The sequence below is a fragment of the Schistocerca piceifrons genome, unplaced genomic scaffold, assembly GCF_021461385.2.
Source record: "Schistocerca piceifrons isolate TAMUIC-IGC-003096 unplaced genomic scaffold, iqSchPice1.1 HiC_scaffold_442, whole genome shotgun sequence".
Classification (NCBI taxonomy): domain Eukaryota; kingdom Metazoa; phylum Arthropoda; class Insecta; order Orthoptera; family Acrididae; genus Schistocerca; species Schistocerca piceifrons.
Window position 1 is genome coordinate 111,713 of NW_025728670.1, and position 24,297 is coordinate 136,009.

At 53.0% G+C, this 24,297-nt stretch overlaps 54 non-coding genes across 54 annotated transcripts; 18 read left to right on the forward strand and 36 right to left on the reverse strand.

The window, feature by feature from the left end:
• Positions 1–12: 12 nt before the first annotated feature.
• Positions 13–85, forward strand: Trnar-acg. Its single transcript has one exon. It is a non-coding gene; the product is annotated as a tRNA-Arg (tRNA).
• Positions 86–654: 569 nt separating this feature from the next.
• On the reverse strand, positions 655–726 carry Trnad-guc. Its single transcript has one exon. It is a non-coding gene; the product is annotated as a tRNA-Asp (tRNA).
• A 112-nt stretch (positions 727–838) lies between these two features.
• On the reverse strand, positions 839–930 carry Trnai-uau. Its single transcript is given in 2 exon segments — positions 839–874; positions 893–930. It is a non-coding gene; the product is annotated as a tRNA-Ile (tRNA).
• Positions 931–1,375: 445 nt separating this feature from the next.
• Positions 1,376–1,448, forward strand: Trnar-acg. The gene has a single exon. It is a non-coding gene; the product is annotated as a tRNA-Arg (tRNA).
• A 579-nt stretch (positions 1,449–2,027) lies between these two features.
• On the reverse strand, positions 2,028–2,099 carry Trnad-guc. Its single transcript has one exon. It is a non-coding gene; the product is annotated as a tRNA-Asp (tRNA).
• A 112-nt stretch (positions 2,100–2,211) lies between these two features.
• Trnai-uau lies at positions 2,212–2,303 on the reverse strand. Its single transcript is given in 2 exon segments — positions 2,212–2,247; positions 2,266–2,303. It is a non-coding gene; the product is annotated as a tRNA-Ile (tRNA).
• Positions 2,304–2,748: 445 nt separating this feature from the next.
• Positions 2,749–2,821, forward strand: Trnar-acg. The gene has a single exon. It is a non-coding gene; the product is annotated as a tRNA-Arg (tRNA).
• A 579-nt stretch (positions 2,822–3,400) lies between these two features.
• Positions 3,401–3,472, reverse strand: Trnad-guc. Its single transcript has one exon. It is a non-coding gene; the product is annotated as a tRNA-Asp (tRNA).
• A 112-nt stretch (positions 3,473–3,584) lies between these two features.
• On the reverse strand, positions 3,585–3,676 carry Trnai-uau. The gene is given in 2 exon segments: positions 3,585–3,620; positions 3,639–3,676. It is a non-coding gene; the product is annotated as a tRNA-Ile (tRNA).
• Positions 3,677–4,121: 445 nt separating this feature from the next.
• On the forward strand, positions 4,122–4,194 carry Trnar-acg. Its single transcript has one exon. It is a non-coding gene; the product is annotated as a tRNA-Arg (tRNA).
• Positions 4,195–4,773: 579 nt separating this feature from the next.
• On the reverse strand, positions 4,774–4,845 carry Trnad-guc. The gene has a single exon. It is a non-coding gene; the product is annotated as a tRNA-Asp (tRNA).
• Positions 4,846–4,957: 112 nt separating this feature from the next.
• Trnai-uau lies at positions 4,958–5,049 on the reverse strand. Its single transcript is given in 2 exon segments — positions 4,958–4,993; positions 5,012–5,049. It is a non-coding gene; the product is annotated as a tRNA-Ile (tRNA).
• Positions 5,050–5,494: 445 nt separating this feature from the next.
• Positions 5,495–5,567, forward strand: Trnar-acg. Its single transcript has one exon. It is a non-coding gene; the product is annotated as a tRNA-Arg (tRNA).
• Positions 5,568–6,146: 579 nt separating this feature from the next.
• Trnad-guc lies at positions 6,147–6,218 on the reverse strand. Its single transcript has one exon. It is a non-coding gene; the product is annotated as a tRNA-Asp (tRNA).
• Positions 6,219–6,330: 112 nt separating this feature from the next.
• Trnai-uau lies at positions 6,331–6,422 on the reverse strand. Its single transcript is given in 2 exon segments — positions 6,331–6,366; positions 6,385–6,422. It is a non-coding gene; the product is annotated as a tRNA-Ile (tRNA).
• Positions 6,423–6,867: 445 nt separating this feature from the next.
• Trnar-acg lies at positions 6,868–6,940 on the forward strand. The gene has a single exon. It is a non-coding gene; the product is annotated as a tRNA-Arg (tRNA).
• Positions 6,941–7,519: 579 nt separating this feature from the next.
• On the reverse strand, positions 7,520–7,591 carry Trnad-guc. The gene has a single exon. It is a non-coding gene; the product is annotated as a tRNA-Asp (tRNA).
• A 112-nt stretch (positions 7,592–7,703) lies between these two features.
• Trnai-uau lies at positions 7,704–7,795 on the reverse strand. The gene is given in 2 exon segments: positions 7,704–7,739; positions 7,758–7,795. It is a non-coding gene; the product is annotated as a tRNA-Ile (tRNA).
• A 445-nt stretch (positions 7,796–8,240) lies between these two features.
• Positions 8,241–8,313, forward strand: Trnar-acg. The gene has a single exon. It is a non-coding gene; the product is annotated as a tRNA-Arg (tRNA).
• Positions 8,314–8,892: 579 nt separating this feature from the next.
• Positions 8,893–8,964, reverse strand: Trnad-guc. The gene has a single exon. It is a non-coding gene; the product is annotated as a tRNA-Asp (tRNA).
• A 112-nt stretch (positions 8,965–9,076) lies between these two features.
• On the reverse strand, positions 9,077–9,168 carry Trnai-uau. The gene is given in 2 exon segments: positions 9,077–9,112; positions 9,131–9,168. It is a non-coding gene; the product is annotated as a tRNA-Ile (tRNA).
• A 445-nt stretch (positions 9,169–9,613) lies between these two features.
• On the forward strand, positions 9,614–9,686 carry Trnar-acg. Its single transcript has one exon. It is a non-coding gene; the product is annotated as a tRNA-Arg (tRNA).
• Positions 9,687–10,265: 579 nt separating this feature from the next.
• On the reverse strand, positions 10,266–10,337 carry Trnad-guc. The gene has a single exon. It is a non-coding gene; the product is annotated as a tRNA-Asp (tRNA).
• A 112-nt stretch (positions 10,338–10,449) lies between these two features.
• On the reverse strand, positions 10,450–10,541 carry Trnai-uau. The gene is given in 2 exon segments: positions 10,450–10,485; positions 10,504–10,541. It is a non-coding gene; the product is annotated as a tRNA-Ile (tRNA).
• Positions 10,542–10,986: 445 nt separating this feature from the next.
• Trnar-acg lies at positions 10,987–11,059 on the forward strand. Its single transcript has one exon. It is a non-coding gene; the product is annotated as a tRNA-Arg (tRNA).
• Positions 11,060–11,638: 579 nt separating this feature from the next.
• Trnad-guc lies at positions 11,639–11,710 on the reverse strand. Its single transcript has one exon. It is a non-coding gene; the product is annotated as a tRNA-Asp (tRNA).
• A 112-nt stretch (positions 11,711–11,822) lies between these two features.
• Positions 11,823–11,914, reverse strand: Trnai-uau. The gene is given in 2 exon segments: positions 11,823–11,858; positions 11,877–11,914. It is a non-coding gene; the product is annotated as a tRNA-Ile (tRNA).
• A 445-nt stretch (positions 11,915–12,359) lies between these two features.
• Positions 12,360–12,432, forward strand: Trnar-acg. Its single transcript has one exon. It is a non-coding gene; the product is annotated as a tRNA-Arg (tRNA).
• A 579-nt stretch (positions 12,433–13,011) lies between these two features.
• Trnad-guc lies at positions 13,012–13,083 on the reverse strand. Its single transcript has one exon. It is a non-coding gene; the product is annotated as a tRNA-Asp (tRNA).
• A 112-nt stretch (positions 13,084–13,195) lies between these two features.
• Positions 13,196–13,287, reverse strand: Trnai-uau. Its single transcript is given in 2 exon segments — positions 13,196–13,231; positions 13,250–13,287. It is a non-coding gene; the product is annotated as a tRNA-Ile (tRNA).
• A 445-nt stretch (positions 13,288–13,732) lies between these two features.
• On the forward strand, positions 13,733–13,805 carry Trnar-acg. The gene has a single exon. It is a non-coding gene; the product is annotated as a tRNA-Arg (tRNA).
• Positions 13,806–14,384: 579 nt separating this feature from the next.
• On the reverse strand, positions 14,385–14,456 carry Trnad-guc. Its single transcript has one exon. It is a non-coding gene; the product is annotated as a tRNA-Asp (tRNA).
• Positions 14,457–14,568: 112 nt separating this feature from the next.
• On the reverse strand, positions 14,569–14,660 carry Trnai-uau. Its single transcript is given in 2 exon segments — positions 14,569–14,604; positions 14,623–14,660. It is a non-coding gene; the product is annotated as a tRNA-Ile (tRNA).
• A 445-nt stretch (positions 14,661–15,105) lies between these two features.
• Trnar-acg lies at positions 15,106–15,178 on the forward strand. The gene has a single exon. It is a non-coding gene; the product is annotated as a tRNA-Arg (tRNA).
• A 578-nt stretch (positions 15,179–15,756) lies between these two features.
• Trnad-guc lies at positions 15,757–15,828 on the reverse strand. Its single transcript has one exon. It is a non-coding gene; the product is annotated as a tRNA-Asp (tRNA).
• A 112-nt stretch (positions 15,829–15,940) lies between these two features.
• Trnai-uau lies at positions 15,941–16,032 on the reverse strand. Its single transcript is given in 2 exon segments — positions 15,941–15,976; positions 15,995–16,032. It is a non-coding gene; the product is annotated as a tRNA-Ile (tRNA).
• A 445-nt stretch (positions 16,033–16,477) lies between these two features.
• Positions 16,478–16,550, forward strand: Trnar-acg. Its single transcript has one exon. It is a non-coding gene; the product is annotated as a tRNA-Arg (tRNA).
• Positions 16,551–17,129: 579 nt separating this feature from the next.
• Positions 17,130–17,201, reverse strand: Trnad-guc. Its single transcript has one exon. It is a non-coding gene; the product is annotated as a tRNA-Asp (tRNA).
• A 112-nt stretch (positions 17,202–17,313) lies between these two features.
• On the reverse strand, positions 17,314–17,405 carry Trnai-uau. Its single transcript is given in 2 exon segments — positions 17,314–17,349; positions 17,368–17,405. It is a non-coding gene; the product is annotated as a tRNA-Ile (tRNA).
• Positions 17,406–17,850: 445 nt separating this feature from the next.
• On the forward strand, positions 17,851–17,923 carry Trnar-acg. Its single transcript has one exon. It is a non-coding gene; the product is annotated as a tRNA-Arg (tRNA).
• Positions 17,924–18,502: 579 nt separating this feature from the next.
• Positions 18,503–18,574, reverse strand: Trnad-guc. The gene has a single exon. It is a non-coding gene; the product is annotated as a tRNA-Asp (tRNA).
• A 112-nt stretch (positions 18,575–18,686) lies between these two features.
• Trnai-uau lies at positions 18,687–18,778 on the reverse strand. Its single transcript is given in 2 exon segments — positions 18,687–18,722; positions 18,741–18,778. It is a non-coding gene; the product is annotated as a tRNA-Ile (tRNA).
• Positions 18,779–19,223: 445 nt separating this feature from the next.
• On the forward strand, positions 19,224–19,296 carry Trnar-acg. Its single transcript has one exon. It is a non-coding gene; the product is annotated as a tRNA-Arg (tRNA).
• A 579-nt stretch (positions 19,297–19,875) lies between these two features.
• Trnad-guc lies at positions 19,876–19,947 on the reverse strand. The gene has a single exon. It is a non-coding gene; the product is annotated as a tRNA-Asp (tRNA).
• A 112-nt stretch (positions 19,948–20,059) lies between these two features.
• Trnai-uau lies at positions 20,060–20,151 on the reverse strand. Its single transcript is given in 2 exon segments — positions 20,060–20,095; positions 20,114–20,151. It is a non-coding gene; the product is annotated as a tRNA-Ile (tRNA).
• A 445-nt stretch (positions 20,152–20,596) lies between these two features.
• Positions 20,597–20,669, forward strand: Trnar-acg. The gene has a single exon. It is a non-coding gene; the product is annotated as a tRNA-Arg (tRNA).
• Positions 20,670–21,248: 579 nt separating this feature from the next.
• On the reverse strand, positions 21,249–21,320 carry Trnad-guc. Its single transcript has one exon. It is a non-coding gene; the product is annotated as a tRNA-Asp (tRNA).
• Positions 21,321–21,432: 112 nt separating this feature from the next.
• Trnai-uau lies at positions 21,433–21,524 on the reverse strand. The gene is given in 2 exon segments: positions 21,433–21,468; positions 21,487–21,524. It is a non-coding gene; the product is annotated as a tRNA-Ile (tRNA).
• A 445-nt stretch (positions 21,525–21,969) lies between these two features.
• Trnar-acg lies at positions 21,970–22,042 on the forward strand. The gene has a single exon. It is a non-coding gene; the product is annotated as a tRNA-Arg (tRNA).
• Positions 22,043–22,621: 579 nt separating this feature from the next.
• Positions 22,622–22,693, reverse strand: Trnad-guc. The gene has a single exon. It is a non-coding gene; the product is annotated as a tRNA-Asp (tRNA).
• Positions 22,694–22,805: 112 nt separating this feature from the next.
• On the reverse strand, positions 22,806–22,897 carry Trnai-uau. The gene is given in 2 exon segments: positions 22,806–22,841; positions 22,860–22,897. It is a non-coding gene; the product is annotated as a tRNA-Ile (tRNA).
• Positions 22,898–23,342: 445 nt separating this feature from the next.
• Positions 23,343–23,415, forward strand: Trnar-acg. The gene has a single exon. It is a non-coding gene; the product is annotated as a tRNA-Arg (tRNA).
• A 579-nt stretch (positions 23,416–23,994) lies between these two features.
• Positions 23,995–24,066, reverse strand: Trnad-guc. Its single transcript has one exon. It is a non-coding gene; the product is annotated as a tRNA-Asp (tRNA).
• A 112-nt stretch (positions 24,067–24,178) lies between these two features.
• On the reverse strand, positions 24,179–24,270 carry Trnai-uau. The gene is given in 2 exon segments: positions 24,179–24,214; positions 24,233–24,270. It is a non-coding gene; the product is annotated as a tRNA-Ile (tRNA).
• Between the last annotated feature and the right edge of the window lie 27 nt (positions 24,271–24,297).

Sequence of the window (24,297 nt, forward strand, 5' to 3'; positions counted from 1 at the left end):
AACGCGAACAGTGGCCCTGTGGCGCAACGGATAACGCGTCTGACTACGCATCAGAAGATTCCAGGTTCGAATCCTGGCAGGGTCGGCATTTTGTTAGTTGCGGGCGCGTAGCTAGGCAGTGCATTCGAATGTCTCCACCTTCGTGGAGTGCAATGTTAATCCTGAGCATCTCGCAGCTGCATCTCGAGACGATCGCGGTAAATATCGCTTCGTGCAAGCGTCAGCGTAGCGTCAGTCGAGACAAGTCAAGCTGGGAGATGCTACACAGTTAATTAAACGGTAGGCGACGCAGACAACGCTTTTCCAAGTGTCCCATGTCACGCACCGAAGAGCGCGCTTCTCTCGGCACAGCAGAGTGGCGCAGTGGAAGCGTGCTGGGCCCATAACCCAGAGGTCTGTGGATCGAAACCACGCTCTGCTAAAATTATTCTTTTTCTTGGGTGCTTCGAGCTCGATCATTAATCTTGGGGTGCGCTGATTCAGCGTCGACAGCAAACCCTGTGAGTTGTGAAACGACGACGTCGTGTGCAGAATACGAGAAACACTTCCTAAGACGCAGACTTTCTTACGATTTTTTAGCAATTACATTCCTTGATCACAACGGTAATGCTTTTTCGGGCCACACGTGCAACCTTCGCGATATAAAAATCGCACCTCCCCGGCGGGGAATCGAACCCCGGTCTCCCGCGTGACAGGCGGGGATACTAACCACTATACTACCGAGGAACACGCAGTCGTTGACTACAGTGCACGCACATTTATGGTCTCTCAGGTACGTGATGCATCTCAAATCTAGCGTCCCGATGCTTCCATAGTCAGCTGCTACGAAATAAAAGTATGCCCCAGGTGAGGCTCGAACTCACAACCCCGGCATTGCTCACGGCTACTGCCTTATAAGTACCGTGCGCTAACCAATTGCGCCACTGGGGCTACAGCAGAGTGCTTACAGTTAGCGGTATTCACTTTGATGCCAACCTGTTGTGGCTACAGACCCGTCATACGACCGTCACCTGCGGCCATACTACGACTTTAGCACCTGTCTACGAATGCTTCATACGATTCTTGTTTTATATGCTACACTTACAAGCATGTCAACCGCTTGTCATCAGCGAAAAAATGCAAAAAAACGGGCGCCTTGCATTCCGCTACCTGTCCAACAGCGACGGCAGATGTGTGGCAAGCTCTAAGCTGTGCAGGCGCTCCGTGGCCGAGCAGCAGGAGGAGAGATGCCTTCCTTGGTGGCAGCTCCCTGCAGAGTGCGGAAGACCAGAGTGGCCGCGCCGCCGTTGTCAGTGGATGACATGCAATTGCCGAGCCACGGAGAACACGTTGCTTTGCGATGTGCACCCGCCTCGTAGCAGAAAACGCGAACAGTGGCCCTGTGGCGCAACGGATAACGCGTCTGACTACGCATCAGAAGATTCCAGGTTCGAATCCTGGCAGGGTCGGCATTTTGTTAGTTGCGGGCGCGTAGCTAGGCAGTGCATTCGAATGTCTCCACCTTCGTGGAGTGCAATGTTAATCCTGAGCATCTCGCAGCTGCATCTCGAGACGATCGCGGTAAATATCGCTTCGTGCAAGCGTCAGCGTAGCGTCAGTCGAGCAAAGTCGAGACAAGTCAAGCTGGGAGATGCTACACAGTTAATTAAACGGTAGGCGACGCAGACAACGCTTTTCCAAGTGTCCCATGTCACGCACCGAAGAGCGCGCTTCTCTCGGCACAGCAGAGTGGCGCAGTGGAAGCGTGCTGGGCCCATAACCCAGAGGTCCGTGGATCGAAACCACGCTCTGCTAAAATTATTCTTTTTCTTGGGTGCTTCGAGCTCGATCATTAATCTTGGGGTGCGCTGATTCAGCGTCGACAGCAAACCCTGTGAGTTGTGAAACGACGACGTCGTGTGCAGAATACGAGAAACACTTCCTAAGACGCAGACTTTCTTACGATTTTTTAGCAATTACATTCCTTGATCACAACGGTAATGCTTTTTCGGGCCACACGTGCAACCTTCGCGATATAAAAATCGCACCTCCCCGGCGGGGAATCGAACCCCGGTCTCCCGCGTGACAGGCGGGGATACTAACCACTATACTACCGAGGAACACGCAGTCGTTGACTACAGTGCACGCACATTTATGGTCTCTCAGGTACGTGATGCATCTCAAATCTAGCGTCCCGATGCTTCCATAGTCAGCTGCTACGAAATAAAAGTATGCCCCAGGTGAGGCTCGAACTCACAACCCCGGCATTGCTCACGGCTACTGCCTTATAAGTACCGTGCGCTAACCAATTGCGCCACTGGGGCTACAGCAGAGTGCTTACAGTTAGCGGTATTCACTTTGATGCCAACCTGTTGTGGCTACAGACCCGTCATACGACCGTCACCTGCGGCCATACTACGACTTTAGCACCTGTCTACGAATGCTTCATACGATTCTTGTTTTATATGCTACACTTACAAGCATGTCAACCGCTTGTCATCAGCGAAAAAATGCAAAAAAACGGGCGCCTTGCATTCCGCTACCTGTCCAACAGCGACGGCAGATGTGTGGCAAGCTCTAAGCTGTGCAGGCGCTCCGTGGCCGAGCAGCAGGAGGAGAGATGCCTTCCTTGGTGGCAGCTCCCTGCAGAGTGCGGAAGACCAGAGTGGCCGCGCCGCCGTTGTCAGTGGATGACATGCAATTGCCGAGCCACGGAGAACACGTTGCTTTGCGATGTGCACCCGCCTCGTAGCAGAAAACGCGAACAGTGGCCCTGTGGCGCAACGGATAACGCGTCTGACTACGCATCAGAAGATTCCAGGTTCGAATCCTGGCAGGGTCGGCATTTTGTTAGTTGCGGGCGCGTAGCTAGGCAGTGCATTCGAATGTCTCCACCTTCGTGGAGTGCAATGTTAATCCTGAGCATCTCGCAGCTGCATCTCGAGACGATCGCGGTAAATATCGCTTCGTGCAAGCGTCAGCGTAGCGTCAGTCGAGCAAAGTCGAGACAAGTCAAGCTGGGAGATGCTACACAGTTAATTAAACGGTAGGCGACGCAGACAACGCTTTTCCAAGTGTCCCATGTCACGCACCGAAGAGCGCGCTTCTCTCGGCACAGCAGAGTGGCGCAGTGGAAGCGTGCTGGGCCCATAACCCAGAGGTCCGTGGATCGAAACCACGCTCTGCTAAAATTATTCTTTTTCTTGGGTGCTTCGAGCTCGATCATTAATCTTGGGGTGCGCTGATTCAGCGTCGACAGCAAACCCTGTGAGTTGTGAAACGACGACGTCGTGTGCAGAATACGAGAAACACTTCCTAAGACGCAGACTTTCTTACGATTTTTTAGCAATTACATTCCTTGATCACAACGGTAATGCTTTTTCGGGCCACACGTGCAACCTTCGCGATATAAAAATCGCACCTCCCCGGCGGGGAATCGAACCCCGGTCTCCCGCGTGACAGGCGGGGATACTAACCACTATACTACCGAGGAACACGCAGTCGTTGACTACAGTGCACGCACATTTATGGTCTCTCAGGTACGTGATGCATCTCAAATCTAGCGTCCCGATGCTTCCATAGTCAGCTGCTACGAAATAAAAGTATGCCCCAGGTGAGGCTCGAACTCACAACCCCGGCATTGCTCACGGCTACTGCCTTATAAGTACCGTGCGCTAACCAATTGCGCCACTGGGGCTACAGCAGAGTGCTTACAGTTAGCGGTATTCACTTTGATGCCAACCTGTTGTGGCTACAGACCCGTCATACGACCGTCACCTGCGGCCATACTACGACTTTAGCACCTGTCTACGAATGCTTCATACGATTCTTGTTTTATATGCTACACTTACAAGCATGTCAACCGCTTGTCATCAGCGAAAAAATGCAAAAAAACGGGCGCCTTGCATTCCGCTACCTGTCCAACAGCGACGGCAGATGTGTGGCAAGCTCTAAGCTGTGCAGGCGCTCCGTGGCCGAGCAGCAGGAGGAGAGATGCCTTCCTTGGTGGCAGCTCCCTGCAGAGTGCGGAAGACCAGAGTGGCCGCGCCGCCGTTGTCAGTGGATGACATGCAATTGCCGAGCCACGGAGAACACGTTGCTTTGCGATGTGCACCCGCCTCGTAGCAGAAAACGCGAACAGTGGCCCTGTGGCGCAACGGATAACGCGTCTGACTACGCATCAGAAGATTCCAGGTTCGAATCCTGGCAGGGTCGGCATTTTGTTAGTTGCGGGCGCGTAGCTAGGCAGTGCATTCGAATGTCTCCACCTTCGTGGAGTGCAATGTTAATCCTGAGCATCTCGCAGCTGCATCTCGAGACGATCGCGGTAAATATCGCTTCGTGCAAGCGTCAGCGTAGCGTCAGTCGAGCAAAGTCGAGACAAGTCAAGCTGGGAGATGCTACACAGTTAATTAAACGGTAGGCGACGCAGACAACGCTTTTCCAAGTGTCCCATGTCACGCACCGAAGAGCGCGCTTCTCTCGGCACAGCAGAGTGGCGCAGTGGAAGCGTGCTGGGCCCATAACCCAGAGGTCCGTGGATCGAAACCACGCTCTGCTAAAATTATTCTTTTTCTTGGGTGCTTCGAGCTCGATCATTAATCTTGGGGTGCGCTGATTCAGCGTCGACAGCAAACCCTGTGAGTTGTGAAACGACGACGTCGTGTGCAGAATACGAGAAACACTTCCTAAGACGCAGACTTTCTTACGATTTTTTAGCAATTACATTCCTTGATCACAACGGTAATGCTTTTTCGGGCCACACGTGCAACCTTCGCGATATAAAAATCGCACCTCCCCGGCGGGGAATCGAACCCCGGTCTCCCGCGTGACAGGCGGGGATACTAACCACTATACTACCGAGGAACACGCAGTCGTTGACTACAGTGCACGCACATTTATGGTCTCTCAGGTACGTGATGCATCTCAAATCTAGCGTCCCGATGCTTCCATAGTCAGCTGCTACGAAATAAAAGTATGCCCCAGGTGAGGCTCGAACTCACAACCCCGGCATTGCTCACGGCTACTGCCTTATAAGTACCGTGCGCTAACCAATTGCGCCACTGGGGCTACAGCAGAGTGCTTACAGTTAGCGGTATTCACTTTGATGCCAACCTGTTGTGGCTACAGACCCGTCATACGACCGTCACCTGCGGCCATACTACGACTTTAGCACCTGTCTACGAATGCTTCATACGATTCTTGTTTTATATGCTACACTTACAAGCATGTCAACCGCTTGTCATCAGCGAAAAAATGCAAAAAAACGGGCGCCTTGCATTCCGCTACCTGTCCAACAGCGACGGCAGATGTGTGGCAAGCTCTAAGCTGTGCAGGCGCTCCGTGGCCGAGCAGCAGGAGGAGAGATGCCTTCCTTGGTGGCAGCTCCCTGCAGAGTGCGGAAGACCAGAGTGGCCGCGCCGCCGTTGTCAGTGGATGACATGCAATTGCCGAGCCACGGAGAACACGTTGCTTTGCGATGTGCACCCGCCTCGTAGCAGAAAACGCGAACAGTGGCCGTGTGGCGCAACGGATAACGCGTCTGACTACGCATCAGAAGATTCCAGGTTCGAATCCTGGCAGGGTCGGCATTTTGTTAGTTGCGGGCGCGTAGCTAGGCAGTGCATTCGAATGTCTCCACCTTCGTGGAGTGCAATGTTAATCCTGAGCATCTCGCAGCTGCATCTCGAGACGATCGCGGTAAATATCGCTTCGTGCAAGCGTCAGCGTAGCGTCAGTCGAGCAAAGTCGAGACAAGTCAAGCTGGGAGATGCTACACAGTTAATTAAACGGTAGGCGACGCAGACAACGCTTTTCCAAGTGTCCCATGTCACGCACCGAAGAGCGCGCTTCTCTCGGCACAGCAGAGTGGCGCAGTGGAAGCGTGCTGGGCCCATAACCCAGAGGTCTGTGGATCGAAACCACGCTCTGCTAAAATTATTCTTTTTCTTGGGTGCTTCGAGCTCGATCATTAATCTTGGGGTGCGCTGATTCAGCGTCGACAGCAAACCCTGTGAGTTGTGAAACGACGACGTCGTGTGCAGAATACGAGAAACACTTCCTAAGACGCAGACTTTCTTACGATTTTTTAGCAATTACATTCCTTGATCACAACGGTAATGCTTTTTCGGGCCACACGTGCAACCTTCGCGATATAAAAATCGCACCTCCCCGGCGGGGAATCGAACCCCGGTCTCCCGCGTGACAGGCGGGGATACTAACCACTATACTACCGAGGAACACGCAGTCGTTGACTACAGTGCACGCACATTTATGGTCTCTCAGGTACGTGATGCATCTCAAATCTAGCGTCCCGATGCTTCCATAGTCAGCTGCTACGAAATAAAAGTATGCCCCAGGTGAGGCTCGAACTCACAACCCCGGCATTGCTCACGGCTACTGCCTTATAAGTACCGTGCGCTAACCAATTGCGCCACTGGGGCTACAGCAGAGTGCTTACAGTTAGCGGTATTCACTTTGATGCCAACCTGTTGTGGCTACAGACCCGTCATACGACCGTCACCTGCGGCCATACTACGACTTTAGCACCTGTCTACGAATGCTTCATACGATTCTTGTTTTATATGCTACACTTACAAGCATGTCAACCGCTTGTCATCAGCGAAAAAATGCAAAAAAACGGGCGCCTTGCATTCCGCTACCTGTCCAACAGCGACGGCAGATGTGTGGCAAGCTCTAAGCTGTGCAGGCGCTCCGTGGCCGAGCAGCAGGAGGAGAGATGCCTTCCTTGGTGGCAGCTCCCTGCAGAGTGCGGAAGACCAGAGTGGCCGCGCCGCCGTTGTCAGTGGATGACATGCAATTGCCGAGCCACGGAGAACACGTTGCTTTGCGATGTGCACCCGCCTCGTAGCAGAAAACGCGAACAGTGGCCCTGTGGCGCAACGGATAACGCGTCTGACTACGCATCAGAAGATTCCAGGTTCGAATCCTGGCAGGGTCGGCATTTTGTTAGTTGCGGGCGCGTAGCTAGGCAGTGCATTCGAATGTCTCCACCTTCGTGGAGTGCAATGTTAATCCTGAGCATCTCGCAGCTGCATCTCGAGACGATCGCGGTAAATATCGCTTCGTGCAAGCGTCAGCGTAGCGTCAGTCGAGCAAAGTCGAGACAAGTCAAGCTGGGAGATGCTACACAGTTAATTAAACGGTAGGCGACGCAGACAACGCTTTTCCAAGTGTCCCATGTCACGCACCGAAGAGCGCGCTTCTCTCGGCACAGCAGAGTGGCGCAGTGGAAGCGTGCTGGGCCCATAACCCAGAGGTCTGTGGATCGAAACCACGCTCTGCTAAAATTATTCTTTTTCTTGGGTGCTTCGAGCTCGATCATTAATCTTGGGGTGCGCTGATTCAGCGTCGACAGCAAACCCTGTGAGTTGTGAAACGACGACGTCGTGTGCAGAATACGAGAAACACTTCCTAAGACGCAGACTTTCTTACGATTTTTTAGCAATTACATTCCTTGATCACAACGGTAATGCTTTTTCGGGCCACACGTGCAACCTTCGCGATATAAAAATCGCACCTCCCCGGCGGGGAATCGAACCCCGGTCTCCCGCGTGACAGGCGGGGATACTAACCACTATACTACCGAGGAACACGCAGTCGTTGACTACAGTGCACGCACATTTATGGTCTCTCAGGTACGTGATGCATCTCAAATCTAGCGTCCCGATGCTTCCATAGTCAGCTGCTACGAAATAAAAGTATGCCCCAGGTGAGGCTCGAACTCACAACCCCGGCATTGCTCACGGCTACTGCCTTATAAGTACCGTGCGCTAACCAATTGCGCCACTGGGGCTACAGCAGAGTGCTTACAGTTAGCGGTATTCACTTTGATGCCAACCTGTTGTGGCTACAGACCCGTCATACGACCGTCACCTGCGGCCATACTACGACTTTAGCACCTGTCTACGAATGCTTCATACGATTCTTGTTTTATATGCTACACTTACAAGCATGTCAACCGCTTGTCATCAGCGAAAAAATGCAAAAAAACGGGCGCCTTGCATTCCGCTACCTGTCCAACAGCGACGGCAGATGTGTGGCAAGCTCTAAGCTGTGCAGGCGCTCCGTGGCCGAGCAGCAGGAGGAGAGATGCCTTCCTTGGTGGCAGCTCCCTGCAGAGTGCGGAAGACCAGAGTGGCCGCGCCGCCGTTGTCAGTGGATGACATGCAATTGCCGAGCCACGGAGAACACGTTGCTTTGCGATGTGCACCCGCCTCGTAGCAGAAAACGCGAACAGTGGCCCTGTGGCGCAACGGATAACGCGTCTGACTACGCATCAGAAGATTCCAGGTTCGAATCCTGGCAGGGTCGGCATTTTGTTAGTTGCGGGCGCGTAGCTAGGCAGTGCATTCGAATGTCTCCACCTTCGTGGAGTGCAATGTTAATCCTGAGCATCTCGCAGCTGCATCTCGAGACGATCGCGGTAAATATCGCTTCGTGCAAGCGTCAGCGTAGCGTCAGTCGAGCAAAGTCGAGACAAGTCAAGCTGGGAGATGCTACACAGTTAATTAAACGGTAGGCGACGCAGACAACGCTTTTCCAAGTGTCCCATGTCACGCACCGAAGAGCGCGCTTCTCTCGGCACAGCAGAGTGGCGCAGTGGAAGCGTGCTGGGCCCATAACCCAGAGGTCTGTGGATCGAAACCACGCTCTGCTAAAATTATTCTTTTTCTTGGGTGCTTCGAGCTCGATCATTAATCTTGGGGTGCGCTGATTCAGCGTCGACAGCAAACCCTGTGAGTTGTGAAACGACGACGTCGTGTGCAGAATACGAGAAACACTTCCTAAGACGCAGACTTTCTTACGATTTTTTAGCAATTACATTCCTTGATCACAACGGTAATGCTTTTTCGGGCCACACGTGCAACCTTCGCGATATAAAAATCGCACCTCCCCGGCGGGGAATCGAACCCCGGTCTCCCGCGTGACAGGCGGGGATACTAACCACTATACTACCGAGGAACACGCAGTCGTTGACTACAGTGCACGCACATTTATGGTCTCTCAGGTACGTGATGCATCTCAAATCTAGCGTCCCGATGCTTCCATAGTCAGCTGCTACGAAATAAAAGTATGCCCCAGGTGAGGCTCGAACTCACAACCCCGGCATTGCTCACGGCTACTGCCTTATAAGTACCGTGCGCTAACCAATTGCGCCACTGGGGCTACAGCAGAGTGCTTACAGTTAGCGGTATTCACTTTGATGCCAACCTGTTGTGGCTACAGACCCGTCATACGACCGTCACCTGCGGCCATACTACGACTTTAGCACCTGTCTACGAATGCTTCATACGATTCTTGTTTTATATGCTACACTTACAAGCATGTCAACCGCTTGTCATCAGCGAAAAAATGCAAAAAAACGGGCGCCTTGCATTCCGCTACCTGTCCAACAGCGACGGCAGATGTGTGGCAAGCTCTAAGCTGTGCAGGCGCTCCGTGGCCGAGCAGCAGGAGGAGAGATGCCTTCCTTGGTGGCAGCTCCCTGCAGAGTGCGGAAGACCAGAGTGGCCGCGCCGCCGTTGTCAGTGGATGACATGCAATTGCCGAGCCACGGAGAACACGTTGCTTTGCGATGTGCACCCGCCTCGTAGCAGAAAACGCGAACAGTGGCCCTGTGGCGCAACGGATAACGCGTCTGACTACGCATCAGAAGATTCCAGGTTCGAATCCTGGCAGGGTCGGCATTTTGTTAGTTGCGGGCGCGTAGCTAGGCAGTGCATTCGAATGTCTCCACCTTCGTGGAGTGCAATGTTAATCCTGAGCATCTCGCAGCTGCATCTCGAGACGATCGCGGTAAATATCGCTTCGTGCAAGCGTCAGCGTAGCGTCAGTCGAGCAAAGTCGAGACAAGTCAAGCTGGGAGATGCTACACAGTTAATTAAACGGTAGGCGACGCAGACAACGCTTTTCCAAGTGTCCCATGTCACGCACCGAAGAGCGCGCTTCTCTCGGCACAGCAGAGTGGCGCAGTGGAAGCGTGCTGGGCCCATAACCCAGAGGTCCGTGGATCGAAACCACGCTCTGCTAAAATTATTCTTTTTCTTGGGTGCTTCGAGCTCGATCATTAATCTTGGGGTGCGCTGATTCAGCGTCGACAGCAAACCCTGTGAGTTGTGAAACGACGACGTCGTGTGCAGAATACGAGAAACACTTCCTAAGACGCAGACTTTCTTACGATTTTTTAGCAATTACATTCCTTGATCACAACGGTAATGCTTTTTCGGGCCACACGTGCAACCTTCGCGATATAAAAATCGCACCTCCCTGGCGGGGAATCGAACCCCGGTCTCCCGCGTGACAGGCGGGGATACTAACCACTATACTACCGAGGAACACGCAGTCGTTGACTACAGTGCACGCACATTTATGGTCTCTCAGGTACGTGATGCATCTCAAATCTAGCGTCCCGATGCTTCCATAGTCAGCTGCTACGAAATAAAAGTATGCCCCAGGTGAGGCTCGAACTCACAACCCCGGCATTGCTCACGGCTACTGCCTTATAAGTACCGTGCGCTAACCAATTGCGCCACTGGGGCTACAGCAGAGTGCTTACAGTTAGCGGTATTCACTTTGATGCCAACCTGTTGTGGCTACAGACCCGTCATACGACCGTCACCTGCGGCCATACTACGACTTTAGCACCTGTCTACGAATGCTTCATACGATTCTTGTTTTATATGCTACACTTACAAGCATGTCAACCGCTTGTCATCAGCGAAAAAATGCAAAAAAACGGGCGCCTTGCATTCCGCTACCTGTCCAACAGCGACGGCAGATGTGTGGCAAGCTCTAAGCTGTGCAGGCGCTCCGTGGCCGAGCAGCAGGAGGAGAGATGCCTTCCTTGGTGGCAGCTCCCTGCAGAGTGCGGAAGACCAGAGTGGCCGCGCCGCCGTTGTCAGTGGATGACATGCAATTGCCGAGCCACGGAGAACACGTTGCTTTGCGATGTGCACCCGCCTCGTAGCAGAAAACGCGAACAGTGGCCCTGTGGCGCAACGGATAACGCGTCTGACTACGCATCAGAAGATTCCAGGTTCGAATCCTGGCAGGGTCGGCATTTTGTTAGTTGCGGGCGCGTAGCTAGGCAGTGCATTCGAATGTCTCCACCTTCGTGGAGTGCAATGTTAATCCTGAGCATCTCGCAGCTGCATCTCGAGACGATCGCGGTAAATATCGCTTCGTGCAAGCGTCAGCGTAGCGTCAGTCGAGCAAAGTCGAGACAAGTCAAGCTGGGAGATGCTACACAGTTAATTAAACGGTAGGCGACGCAGACAACGCTTTTCCAAGTGTCCCATGTCACGCACCGAAGAGCGCGCTTCTCTCGGCACAGCAGAGTGGCGCAGTGGAAGCGTGCTGGGCCCATAACCCAGAGGTCCGTGGATCGAAACCACGCTCTGCTAAAATTATTCTTTTTCTTGGGTGCTTCGAGCTCGATCATTAATCTTGGGGTGCGCTGATTCAGCGTCGACAGCAAACCCTGTGAGTTGTGAAACGACGACGTCGTGTGCAGAATACGAGAAACACTTCCTAAGACGCAGACTTTCTTACGATTTTTTAGCAATTACATTCCTTGATCACAACGGTAATGCTTTTTCGGGCCACACGTGCAACCTTCGCGATATAAAAATCGCACCTCCCCGGCGGGGAATCGAACCCCGGTCTCCCGCGTGACAGGCGGGGATACTAACCACTATACTACCGAGGAACACGCAGTCGTTGACTACAGTGCACGCACATTTATGGTCTCTCAGGTACGTGATGCATCTCAAATCTAGCGTCCCGATGCTTCCATAGTCAGCTGCTACGAAATAAAAGTATGCCCCAGGTGAGGCTCGAACTCACAACCCCGGCATTGCTCACGGCTACTGCCTTATAAGTACCGTGCGCTAACCAATTGCGCCACTGGGGCTACAGCAGAGTGCTTACAGTTAGCGGTATTCACTTTGATGCCAACCTGTTGTGGCTACAGACCCGTCATACGACCGTCACCTGCGGCCATACTACGACTTTAGCACCTGTCTACGAATGCTTCATACGATTCTTGTTTTATATGCTACACTTACAAGCATGTCAACCGCTTGTCATCAGCGAAAAAATGCAAAAAAACGGGCGCCTTGCATTCCGCTACCTGTCCAACAGCGACGGCAGATGTGTGGCAAGCTCTAAGCTGTGCAGGCGCTCCGTGGCCGAGCAGCAGGAGGAGAGATGCCTTCCTTGGTGGCAGCTCCCTGCAGAGTGCGGAAGACCAGAGTGGCCGCGCCGCCGTTGTCAGTGGATGACATGCAATTGCCGAGCCACGGAGAACACGTTGCTTTGCGATGTGCACCCGCCTCGTAGCAGAAAACGCGAACAGTGGCCCTGTGGCGCAACGGATAACGCGTCTGACTACGCATCAGAAGATTCCAGGTTCGAATCCTGGCAGGGTCGGCATTTTGTTAGTTGCGGGCGCGTAGCTAGGCAGTGCATTCGAATGTCTCCACCTTCGTGGAGTGCAATGTTAATCCTGAGCATCTCGCAGCTGCATCTCGAGACGATCGCGGTAAATATCGCTTCGTGCAAGCGTCAGCGTAGCGTCAGTCGAGCAAAGTCGAGACAAGTCAAGCTGGGAGATGCTACACAGTTAATTAAACGGTAGGCGACGCAGACAACGCTTTTCCAAGTGTCCCATGTCACGCACCGAAGAGCGCGCTTCTCTCGGCACAGCAGAGTGGCGCAGTGGAAGCGTGCTGGGCCCATAACCCAGAGGTCTGTGGATCGAAACCACGCTCTGCTAAAATTATTCTTTTTCTTGGGTGCTTCGAGCTCGATCATTAATCTTGGGGTGCGCTGATTCAGCGTCGACAGCAAACCCTGTGAGTTGTGAAACGACGACGTCGTGTGCAGAATACGAGAAACACTTCCTAAGACGCAGACTTTCTTACGATTTTTTAGCAATTACATTCCTTGATCACAACGGTAATGCTTTTTCGGGCCACACGTGCAACCTTCGCGATATAAAAATCGCACCTCCCCGGCGGGGAATCGAACCCCGGTCTCCCGCGTGACAGGCGGGGATACTAACCACTATACTACCGAGGAACACGCAGTCGTTGACTACAGTGCACGCACATTTATGGTCTCTCAGGTACGTGATGCATCTCAAATCTAGCGTCCCGATGCTTCCATAGTCAGCTGCTACGAAATAAAAGTATGCCCCAGGTGAGGCTCGAACTCACAACCCCGGCATTGCTCACGGCTACTGCCTTATAAGTACCGTGCGCTAACCAATTGCGCCACTGGGGCTACAGCAGAGTGCTTACAGTTAGCGGTATTCACTTTGATGCCAACCTGTTGTGGCTACAGACCCGTCATACGACCGTCACCTGCGGCCATACTACGACTTTAGCACCTGTCTACGAATGCTTCATACGATTCTTGTTTTATATGCTACACTTACAAGCATGTCAACCGCTTGTCATCAGCGAAAAAATGCAAAAAAACGGGCGCCTTGCATTCCGCTACCTGTCCAACAGCGACGGCAGATGTGTGGCAAGCTCTAAGCTGTGCAGGCGCTCCGTGGCCGAGCAGCAGGAGGAGAGATGCCTTCCTTGGTGGCAGCTCCCTGCAGAGTGCGGAAGACCAGAGTGGCCGCGCCGCCGTTGTCAGTGGATGACATGCAATTGCCGAGCCACGGAGAACACGTTGCTTTGCGATGTGCACCCGCCTCGTAGCAGAAAACGCGAACAGTGGCCCTGTGGCGCAACGGATAACGCGTCTGACTACGCATCAGAAGATTCCAGGTTCGAATCCTGGCAGGGTCGGCATTTTGTTAGTTGCGGGCGCGTAGCTAGGCAGTGCATTCGAATGTCTCCACCTTCGTGGAGTGCAATGTTAATCCTGAGCATCTCGCAGCTGCATCTCGAGACGATCGCGGTAAATATCGCTTCGTGCAAGCGTCAGCGTAGCGTCAGTCGAGCAAAGTCGAGACAAGTCAAGCTGGGAGATGCTACACAGTTAATTAAACGGTAGGCGACGCAGACAACGCTTTTCCAAGTGTCCCATGTCACGCACCGAAGAGCGCGCTTCTCTCGGCACAGCAGAGTGGCGCAGTGGAAGCGTGCTGGGCCCATAACCCAGAGGTCCGTGGATCGAAACCACGCTCTGCTAAAATTATTCTTTTTCTTGGGTGCTTCGAGCTCGATCATTAATCTTGGGGTGCGCTGATTCAGCGTCGACAGCAAACCCTGTGAGTTGTGAAACGACGACGTCGTGTGCAGAATACGAGAAACACTTCCTAAGACGCAGACTTTCTTACGATTTTTTAGCAATTACATTCCTTGATCACAACGGTAATGCTTTTTCGGGCCACACGTGCAACCTTCGCGATATAAAAATCGCACCTCCCCGGCGGGGAATCGAACCCCGGTCTCCCGCGTGACAGGCGGGGATACTAACCACTATACTACCGAGGAACACGCAGTCGTTGACTACAGTGCACGCACATTTATGGTCTCTCAGGTACGTGATGCATCTCAAATCTAGCGTCCCGATGCTTCCATAGTCAGCTGCTACGAAATAAAAGTATGCCCCAGGTGAGGCTCGAACTCACAACCCCGGCATTGCTCACGGCTACTGCCTTATAAGTACCGTGCGCTAACCAATTGCGCCACTGGGGCTACAGCAGAGTGCTTACAGTTAGCGGTATTCACTTTGATGCCAACCTGTTGTGGCTACAGACCCGTCATACGACCGTCACCTGCGGCCATACTACGACTTTAGCACCTGTCTACGAATGCTTCATACGATTCTTGTTTTATATGCTACACTTACAAGCATGTCAACCGCTTGTCATCAGCGAAAAAATGCAAAAAAACGGGCGCCTTGCATTCCGCTACCTGTCCAACAGCGACGGCAGATGTGTGGCAAGCTCTAAGCTGTGCAGGCGCTCCGTGGCCGAGCAGCAGGAGGAGAGATGCCTTCCTTGGTGGCAGCTCCCTGCAGAGTGCGGAAGACCAGAGTGGCCGCGCCGCCGTTGTCAGTGGATGACATGCAATTGCCGAGCCACGGAGAACACGTTGCTTTGCGATGTGCACCCGCCTCGTAGCAGAAAACGCGAACAGTGGCCCTGTGGCGCAACGGATAACGCGTCTGACTACGCATCAGAAGATTCCAGGTTCGAATCCTGGCAGGGTCGGCATTTTGTTAGTTGCGGGCGCGTAGCTAGGCAGTGCATTCGAATGTCTCCACCTTCGTGGAGTGCAATGTTAATCCTGAGCATCTCGCAGCTGCATCTCGAGACGATCGCGGTAAATATCGCTTCGTGCAAGCGTCAGCGTAGCGTCAGTCGAGCAAAGTCGAGACAAGTCAAGCTGGGAGATGCTACACAGTTAATTAAACGGTAGGCGACGCAGACAACGCTTTTCCAAGTGTCCCATGTCACGCACCGAAGAGCGCGCTTCTCTCGGCACAGCAGAGTGGCGCAGTGGAAGCGTGCTGGGCCCATAACCCAGAGGTCCGTGGATCGAAACCACGCTCTGCTAAAATTATTCTTTTTCTTGGGTGCTTCGAGCTCGATCATTAATCTTGGGGTGCGCTGATTCAGCGTCGACAGCAAACCCTGTGAGTTGTGAAACGACGACGTCGTGTGCAGAATACGAGAAACACTTCCTAAGACGCAGACTTTCTTACGATTTTTTAGCAATTACATTCCTTGATCACAACGGTAATGCTTTTTCGGGCCACACGTGCAACCTTCGCGATATAAAAATCGCACCTCCCGGCGGGGAATCGAACCCCGGTCTCCCGCGTGACAGGCGGGGATACTAACCACTATACTACCGAGGAACACGCAGTCGTTGACTACAGTGCACGCACATTTATGGTCTCTCAGGTACGTGATGCATCTCAAATCTAGCGTCCCGATGCTTCCATAGTCAGCTGCTACGAAATAAAAGTATGCCCCAGGTGAGGCTCGAACTCACAACCCCGGCATTGCTCACGGCTACTGCCTTATAAGTACCGTGCGCTAACCAATTGCGCCACTGGGGCTACAGCAGAGTGCTTACAGTTAGCGGTATTCACTTTGATGCCAACCTGTTGTGGCTACAGACCCGTCATACGACCGTCACCTGCGGCCATACTACGACTTTAGCACCTGTCTACGAATGCTTCATACGATTCTTGTTTCATATGCTACACTTACAAGCATGTCAACCGCTTGTCATCAGCGAAAAAATGCAAAAAAACGGGCGCCTTGCATTCCGCTACCTGTCCAACAGCGACGGCAGATGTGTGGCAAGCTCTAAGCTGTGCAGGCGCTCCGTGGCCGAGCAGCAGGAGGAGAGATGCCTTCCTTGGTGGCAGCTCCCTGCAGAGTGCGGAAGACCAGAGTGGCCGCGCCGCCGTTGTCAGTGGATGACATGCAATTGCCGAGCCACGGAGAACACGTTGCTTTGCGATGTGCACCCGCCTCGTAGCAGAAAACGCGAACAGTGGCCCTGTGGCGCAACGGATAACGCGTCTGACTACGCATCAGAAGATTCCAGGTTCGAATCCTGGCAGGGTCGGCATTTTGTTAGTTGCGGGCGCGTAGCTAGGCAGTGCATTCGAATGTCTCCACCTTCGTGGAGTGCAATGTTAATCCTGAGCATCTCGCAGCTGCATCTCGAGACGATCGCGGTAAATATCGCTTCGTGCAAGCGTCAGCGTAGCGTCAGTCGAGCAAAGTCGAGACAAGTCAAGCTGGGAGATGCTACACAGTTAATTAAACGGTAGGCGACGCAGACAACGCTTTTCCAAGTGTCCCATGTCACGCACCGAAGAGCGCGCTTCTCTCGGCACAGCAGAGTGGCGCAGTGGAAGCGTGCTGGGCCCATAACCCAGAGGTCTGTGGATCGAAACCACGCTCTGCTAAAATTATTCTTTTTCTTGGGTGCTTCGAGCTCGATCATTAATCTTGGGGTGCGCTGATTCAGCGTCGACAGCAAACCCTGTGAGTTGTGAAACGACGACGTCGTGTGCAGAATACGAGAAACACTTCCTAAGACGCAGACTTTCTTACGATTTTTTAGCAATTACATTCCTTGATCACAACGGTAATGCTTTTTCGGGCCACACGTGCAACCTTCGCGATATAAAAATCGCACCTCCCCGGCGGGGAATCGAACCCCGGTCTCCCGCGTGACAGGCGGGGATACTAACCACTATACTACCGAGGAACACGCAGTCGTTGACTACAGTGCACGCACATTTATGGTCTCTCAGGTACGTGATGCATCTCAAATCTAGCGTCCCGATGCTTCCATAGTCAGCTGCTACGAAATAAAAGTATGCCCCAGGTGAGGCTCGAACTCACAACCCCGGCATTGCTCACGGCTACTGCCTTATAAGTACCGTGCGCTAACCAATTGCGCCACTGGGGCTACAGCAGAGTGCTTACAGTTAGCGGTATTCACTTTGATGCCAACCTGTTGTGGCTACAGACCCGTCATACGACCGTCACCTGCGGCCATACTACGACTTTAGCACCTGTCTACGAATGCTTCATACGATTCTTGTTTTATATGCTACACTTACAAGCATGTCAACCGCTTGTCATCAGCGAAAAAATGCAAAAAAACGGGCGCCTTGCATTCCGCTACCTGTCCAACAGCGACGGCAGATGTGTGGCAAGCTCTAAGCTGTGCAGGCGCTCCGTGGCCGAGCAGCAGGAGGAGAGATGCCTTCCTTGGTGGCAGCTCCCTGCAGAGTGCGGAAGACCAGAGTGGCCGCGCCGCCGTTGTCAGTGGATGACATGCAATTGCCGAGCCACGGAGAACACGTTGCTTTGCGATGTGCACCCGCCTCGTAGCAGAAAACGCGAACAGTGGCCCTGTGGCGCAACGGATAACGCGTCTGACTACGCATCAGAAGATTCCAGGTTCGAATCCTGGCAGGGTCGGCATTTTGTTAGTTGCGGGCGCGTAGCTAGGCAGTGCATTCGAATGTCTCCACCTTCGTGGAGTGCAATGTTAATCCTGAGCATCTCGCAGCTGCATCTCGAGACGATCGCGGTAAATATCGCTTCGTGCAAGCGTCAGCGTAGCGTCAGTCGAGCAAAGTCGAGACAAGTCAAGCTGGGAGATGCTACACAGTTAATTAAACGGTAGGCGACGCAGACAACGCTTTTCCAAGTGTCCCATGTCACGCACCGAAGAGCGCGCTTCTCTCGGCACAGCAGAGTGGCGCAGTGGAAGCGTGCTGGGCCCATAACCCAGAGGTCCGTGGATCGAAACCACGCTCTGCTAAAATTATTCTTTTTCTTGGGTGCTTCGAGCTCGATCATTAATCTTGGGGTGCGCTGATTCAACGTCGACAGCAAACCCTGTGAGTTGTGAAACGACGACGTCGTGTGCAGAATACGAGAAACACTTCCTAAGACGCAGACTTTCTTACGATTTTTTAGCAATTACATTCCTTGATCACAACGGTAATGCTTTTTCGGGCCACACGTGCAACCTTCGCGATATAAAAATCGCACCTCCCCGGCGGGGAATCGAACCCCGGTCTCCCGCGTGACAGGCGGGGATACTAACCACTATACTACCGAGGAACACGCAGTCGTTGACTACAGTGCACGCACATTTATGGTCTCTCAGGTACGTGATGCATCTCAAATCTAGCGTCCCGATGCTTCCATAGTCAGCTGCTACGAAATAAAAGTATGCCCCAGGTGAGGCTCGAACTCACAACCCCGGCATTGCTCACGGCTACTGCCATATAAGTACCGTGCGCTAACCAATTGCGCCACTGGGGCTACAGCAGAGTGCTTACAGTTAGCGGTATTCACTTTGATGCCAACCTGTTGTGGCTACAGACCCGTCATACGACCGTCACCTGCGGCCATACTACGACTTTAGCACCTGTCTACGAATGCTTCATACGATTCTTGTTTTATATGCTACACTTACAAGCATGTCAACCGCTTGTCATCAGCGAAAAAATGCAAAAAAACGGGCGCCTTGCATTCCGCTACCTGTCCAACAGCGACGGCAGATGTGTGGCAAGCTCTAAGCTGTGCAGGCGCTCCGTGGCCGAGCAGCAGGAGGAGAGATGCCTTCCTTGGTGGCAGCTCCCTGCAGAGTGCGGAAGACCAGAGTGGCCGCGCCGCCGTTGTCAGTGGATGACATGCAATTGCCGAGCCACGGAGAACACGTTGCTTTGCGATGTGCACCCGCCTCGTAGCAGAAAACGCGAACAGTGGCCCTGTGGCGCAACGGATAACGCGTCTGACTACGCATCAGAAGATTCCAGGTTCGAATCCTGGCAGGGTCGGCATTTTGTTAGTTGCGGGCGCGTAGCTAGGCAGTGCATTCGAATGTCTCCACCTTCGTGGAGTGCAATGTTAATCCTGAGCATCTCGCAGCTGCATCTCGAGACGATCGCGGTAAATATCGCTTCGTGCAAGCGTCAGCGTAGCGTCAGTCGAGCAAAGTCGAGACAAGTCAAGCTGGGAGATGCTACACAGTTAATTAAACGGTAGGCGACGCAGACAACGCTTTTCCAAGTGTCCCATGTCACGCACCGAAGAGCGCGCTTCTCTCGGCACAGCAGAGTGGCGCAGTGGAAGCGTGCTGGGCCCATAACCCAGAGGTCCGTGGATCGAAACCACGCTCTGCTAAAATTATTCTTTTTCTTGGGTGCTTCGAGCTCGATCATTAATCTTGGGGTGCGCTGATTCAACGTCGACAGCAAACCCTGTGAGTTGTGAAACGACGACGTCGTGTGCAGAATACGAGAAACACTTCCTAAGACGCAGACTTTCTTACGATTTTTTAGCAATTACATTCCTTGATCACAACGGTAATGCTTTTTCGGGCCACACGTGCAACCTTCGCGATATAAAAATCGCACCTCCCCGGCGGGGAATCGAACCCCGGTCTCCCGCGTGACAGGCGGGGATACTAACCACTATACTACCGAGGAACACGCAGTCGTTGACTACAGTGCACGCACATTTATGGTCTCTCAGGTACGTGATGCATCTCAAATCTAGCGTCCCGATGCTTCCATAGTCAGCTGCTACGAAATAAAAGTATGCCCCAGGTGAGGCTCGAACTCACAACCCCGGCATTGCTCACGGCTACTGCCATATAAGTACCGTGCGCTAACCAATTGCGCCACTGGGGCTACAGCAGAGTGCTTACAGTTAGCGGTATTCACTTTGATGCCAACCTGTTGTGGCTACAGACCCGTCATACGACCGTCACCTGCGGCCATACTACGACTTTAGCACCTGTCTACGAATGCTTCATACGATTCTTGTTTTATATGCTACACTTACAAGCATGTCAACCGCTTGTCATCAGCGAAAAAATGCAAAAAAACGGGCGCCTTGCATTCCGCTACCTGTCCAACAGCGACGGCAGATGTGTGGCAAGCTCTAAGCTGTGCAGGCGCTCCGTGGCCGAGCAGCAGGAGGAGAGATGCCTTCCTTGGTGGCAGCTCCCTGCAGAGTGCGGAAGACCAGAGTGGCCGCGCCGCCGTTGTCAGTGGATGACATGCAATTGCCGAGCCACGGAGAACACGTTGCTTTGCGATGTGCACCCGCCTCGTAGCAGAAAACGCGAACAGTGGCCCTGTGGCGCAACGGATAACGCGTCTGACTACGCATCAGAAGATTCCAGGTTCGAATCCTGGCAGGGTCGGCATTTTGTTAGTTGCGGGCGCGTAGCTAGGCAGTGCATTCGAATGTCTCCACCTTCGTGGAGTGCAATGTTAATCCTGAGCATCTCGCAGCTGCATCTCGAGACGATCGCGGTAAATATCGCTTCGTGCAAGCGTCAGCGTAGCGTCAGTCGAGCAAAGTCGAAACAAGTCAAGCTGGGAGATGCTACACAGTTAATTAAACGGTAGGCGACGCAGACAACGCTTTTCCAAGTGTCCCATGTCACGCACCGAAGAGCGCGCTTCTCTCGGCACAGCAGAGTGGCGCAGTGGAAGCGTGCTGGGCCCATAACCCAGAGGTCCGTGGATCGAAACCACGCTCTGCTAAAATTATTCTTTTTCTTGGGTGCTTCGAGCTCGATCATTAATCTTGGGGTGCGCTGATTCAGCGTCGACAGCAAACCCTGTGAGTTGTGAAACGACGACGTCGTGTGCAGAATACGAGAAACACTTCCTAAGACGCAGACTTTCTTACGATTTTTTAGCAATTACATTCCTTGATCACAACGGTAATGCTTTTTCGGGCCACACGTGCAACCTTCGCGATATAAAAATCGCACCTCCCCGGCGGGGAATCGAACCCCGGTCTCCCGCGTGACAGGCGGGGATACTAACCACTATACTACCGAGGAACACGCAGTCGTTGACTACAGTGCACGCACATTTATGGTCTCTCAGGTACGTGATGCATCTCAAATCTAGCGTCCCGATGCTTCCATAGTCAGCTGCTACGAAATAAAAGTATGCCCCAGGTGAGGCTCGAACTCACAACCCCGGCATTGCTCACGGCTACTGCCTTATAAGTACCGTGCGCTAACCAATTGCGCCACTGGGGCTACAGCAGAGTGCTTACAGTTAGCGGTATTCACTTTGATGCCAACCTGTTGTGGCTACAGACCCGTCATACGACCGTCACCTGCGGCCATACTACGACTTTAGCACCTGTCTACGAATGCTTCATACGATTCTTGTTTTATATGCTACACTTACAAGCATGTCAACCGCTTGTCATCAGCGAAAAAATGCAAAAAAACGGGCGCCTTGCATTCCGCTACCTGTCCAACAGCGACGGCAGATGTGTGGCAAGCTCTAAGCTGTGCAGGCGCTCCGTGGCCGAGCAGCAGGAGGAGAGATGCCTTCCTTGGTGGCAGCTCCCTGCAGAGTGCGGAAGACCAGAGTGGCCGCGCCGCCGTTGTCAGTGGATGACATGCAATTGCCGAGCCACGGAGAACACGTTGCTTTGCGATGTGCACCCGCCTCGTAGCAGAAAACGCGAACAGTGGCCCTGTGGCGCAACGGATAACGCGTCTGACTACGCATCAGAAGATTCCAGGTTCGAATCCTGGCAGGGTCGGCATTTTGTTAGTTGCGGGCGCGTAGCTAGGCAGTGCATTCGAATGTCTCCACCTTCGTGGAGTGCAATGTTAATCCTGAGCATCTCGCAGCTGCATCTCGAGACGATCGCGGTAAATATCGCTTCGTGCAAGCGTCAGCGTAGCGTCAGTCGAGCAAAGTCGAGACAAGTCAAGCTGGGAGATGCTACACAGTTAATTAAACGGTAGGCGACGCAGACAACGCTTTTCCAAGTGTCCCATGTCACGCACCGAAGAGCGCGCTTCTCTCGGCACAGCAGAGTGGCGCAGTGGAAGCGTGCTGGGCCCATAACCCAGAGGTCCGTGGATCGAAACCACGCTCTGCTAAAATTATTCTTTTTCTTGGGTGCTTCGAGCTCGATCATTAATCTTGGGGTGCGCTGATTCAGCGTCGACAGCAAACCCTGTGAGTTGTGAAACGACGACGTCGTGTGCAGAATACGAGAAACACTTCCTAAGACGCAGACTTTCTTACGATTTTTTAGCAATTACATTCCTTGATCACAACGGTAATGCTTTTTCGGGCCACACGTGCAACCTTCGCGATATAAAAATCGCACCTCCCCGGCGGGGAATCGAACCCCGGTCTCCCGCGTGACAGGCGGGGATACTAACCACTATACTACCGAGGAACACGCAGTCGTTGACTACAGTGCACGCACATTTATGGTCTCTCAGGTACGTGATGCATCTCAAATCTAGCGTCCCGATGCTTCCATAGTCAGCTGCTACGAAATAAAAGTATGCCCCAGGTGAGGCTCGAACTCACAACCCCGGCATTGCTCACGGCTACTGCCTTATAAGTACCGTGCGCTAACCAATTGCGCCACTGGGGCTACAGCAGAGTGCTTACAGTTAGCGGTATTCACTTTGATGCCAACCTGTTGTGGCTACAGACCCGTCATACGACCGTCACCTGCGGCCATACTACGACTTTAGCACCTGTCTACGAATGCTTCATACGATTCTTGTTTTATATGCTACACTTACAAGCATGTCAACCGCTTGTCATCAGCGAAAAAATGCAAAAAAACGGGCGCCTTGCATTCCGCTACCTGTCCAACAGCGACGGCAGATGTGTGGCAAGCTCTAAGCTGTGCAGGCGCTCCGTGGCCGAGCAGCAGGAGGAGAGATGCCTTCCTTGGTGGCAGCTCCCTGCAGAGTGCGGAAGACCAGAGTGGCCGCGCCGCCGTTGTCAGTGGATGACATGCAATTGCCGAGCCACGGAGAACACGTTGCTTTGCGATGTGCACCCGCCTCGTAGCAGAAAACGCGAACAGTGGCCCTGTGGCGCAACGGATAACGCGTCTGACTACGCATCAGAAGATTCCAGGTTCGAATCCTGGCAGGGTCGGCATTTTGTTAGTTGCGGGCGCGTAGCTAGGCAGTGCATTCGAATGTCTCCACCTTCGTGGAGTGCAATGTTAATCCTGAGCATCTCGCAGCTGCATCTCGAGACGATCGCGGTAAATATCGCTTCGTGCAAGCGTCAGCGTAGCGTCAGTCGAGCAAAGTCGAGACAAGTCAAGCTGGGAGATGCTACACAGTTAATTAAACGGTAGGCGACGCAGACAACGCTTTTCCAAGTGTCCCATGTCACGCACCGAAGAGCGCGCTTCTCTCGGCACAGCAGAGTGGCGCAGTGGAAGCGTGCTGGGCCCATAACCCAGAGGTCCGTGGATCGAAACCACGCTCTGCTAAAATTATTCTTTTTCTTGGGTGCTTCGAGCTCGATCATTAATCTTGGGGTGCGCTGATTCAGCGTCGACAGCAAACCCTGTGAGTTGTGAAACGACGACGTCGTGTGCAGAATACGAGAAACACTTCCTAAGACGCAGACTTTCTTACGATTTTTTAGCAATTACATTCCTTGATCACAACGGTAATGCTTTTTCGGGCCACACGTGCAACCTTCGCGATATAAAAATCGCACCTCCCCGGCGGGGAATCGAACCCCGGTCTCCCGCGTGACAGGCGGGGATACTAACCACTATACTACCGAGGAACACGCAGTCGTTGACTACAGTGCACGCACATTTATGGTCTCTCAGGTACGTGATGCATCTCAAATCTAGCGTCCCGATGCTTCCATAGTCAGCTGCTACGAAATAAAAGTATGCCCCAGGTGAGGCTCGAACTCACAACCCCGGCATTGCTCACGGCTACTGCCTTATAAGTACCGTGCGCTAACCAATTGCGCCACTGGGGCTACAGCAGAGTGCTTACAGTTAGCGGT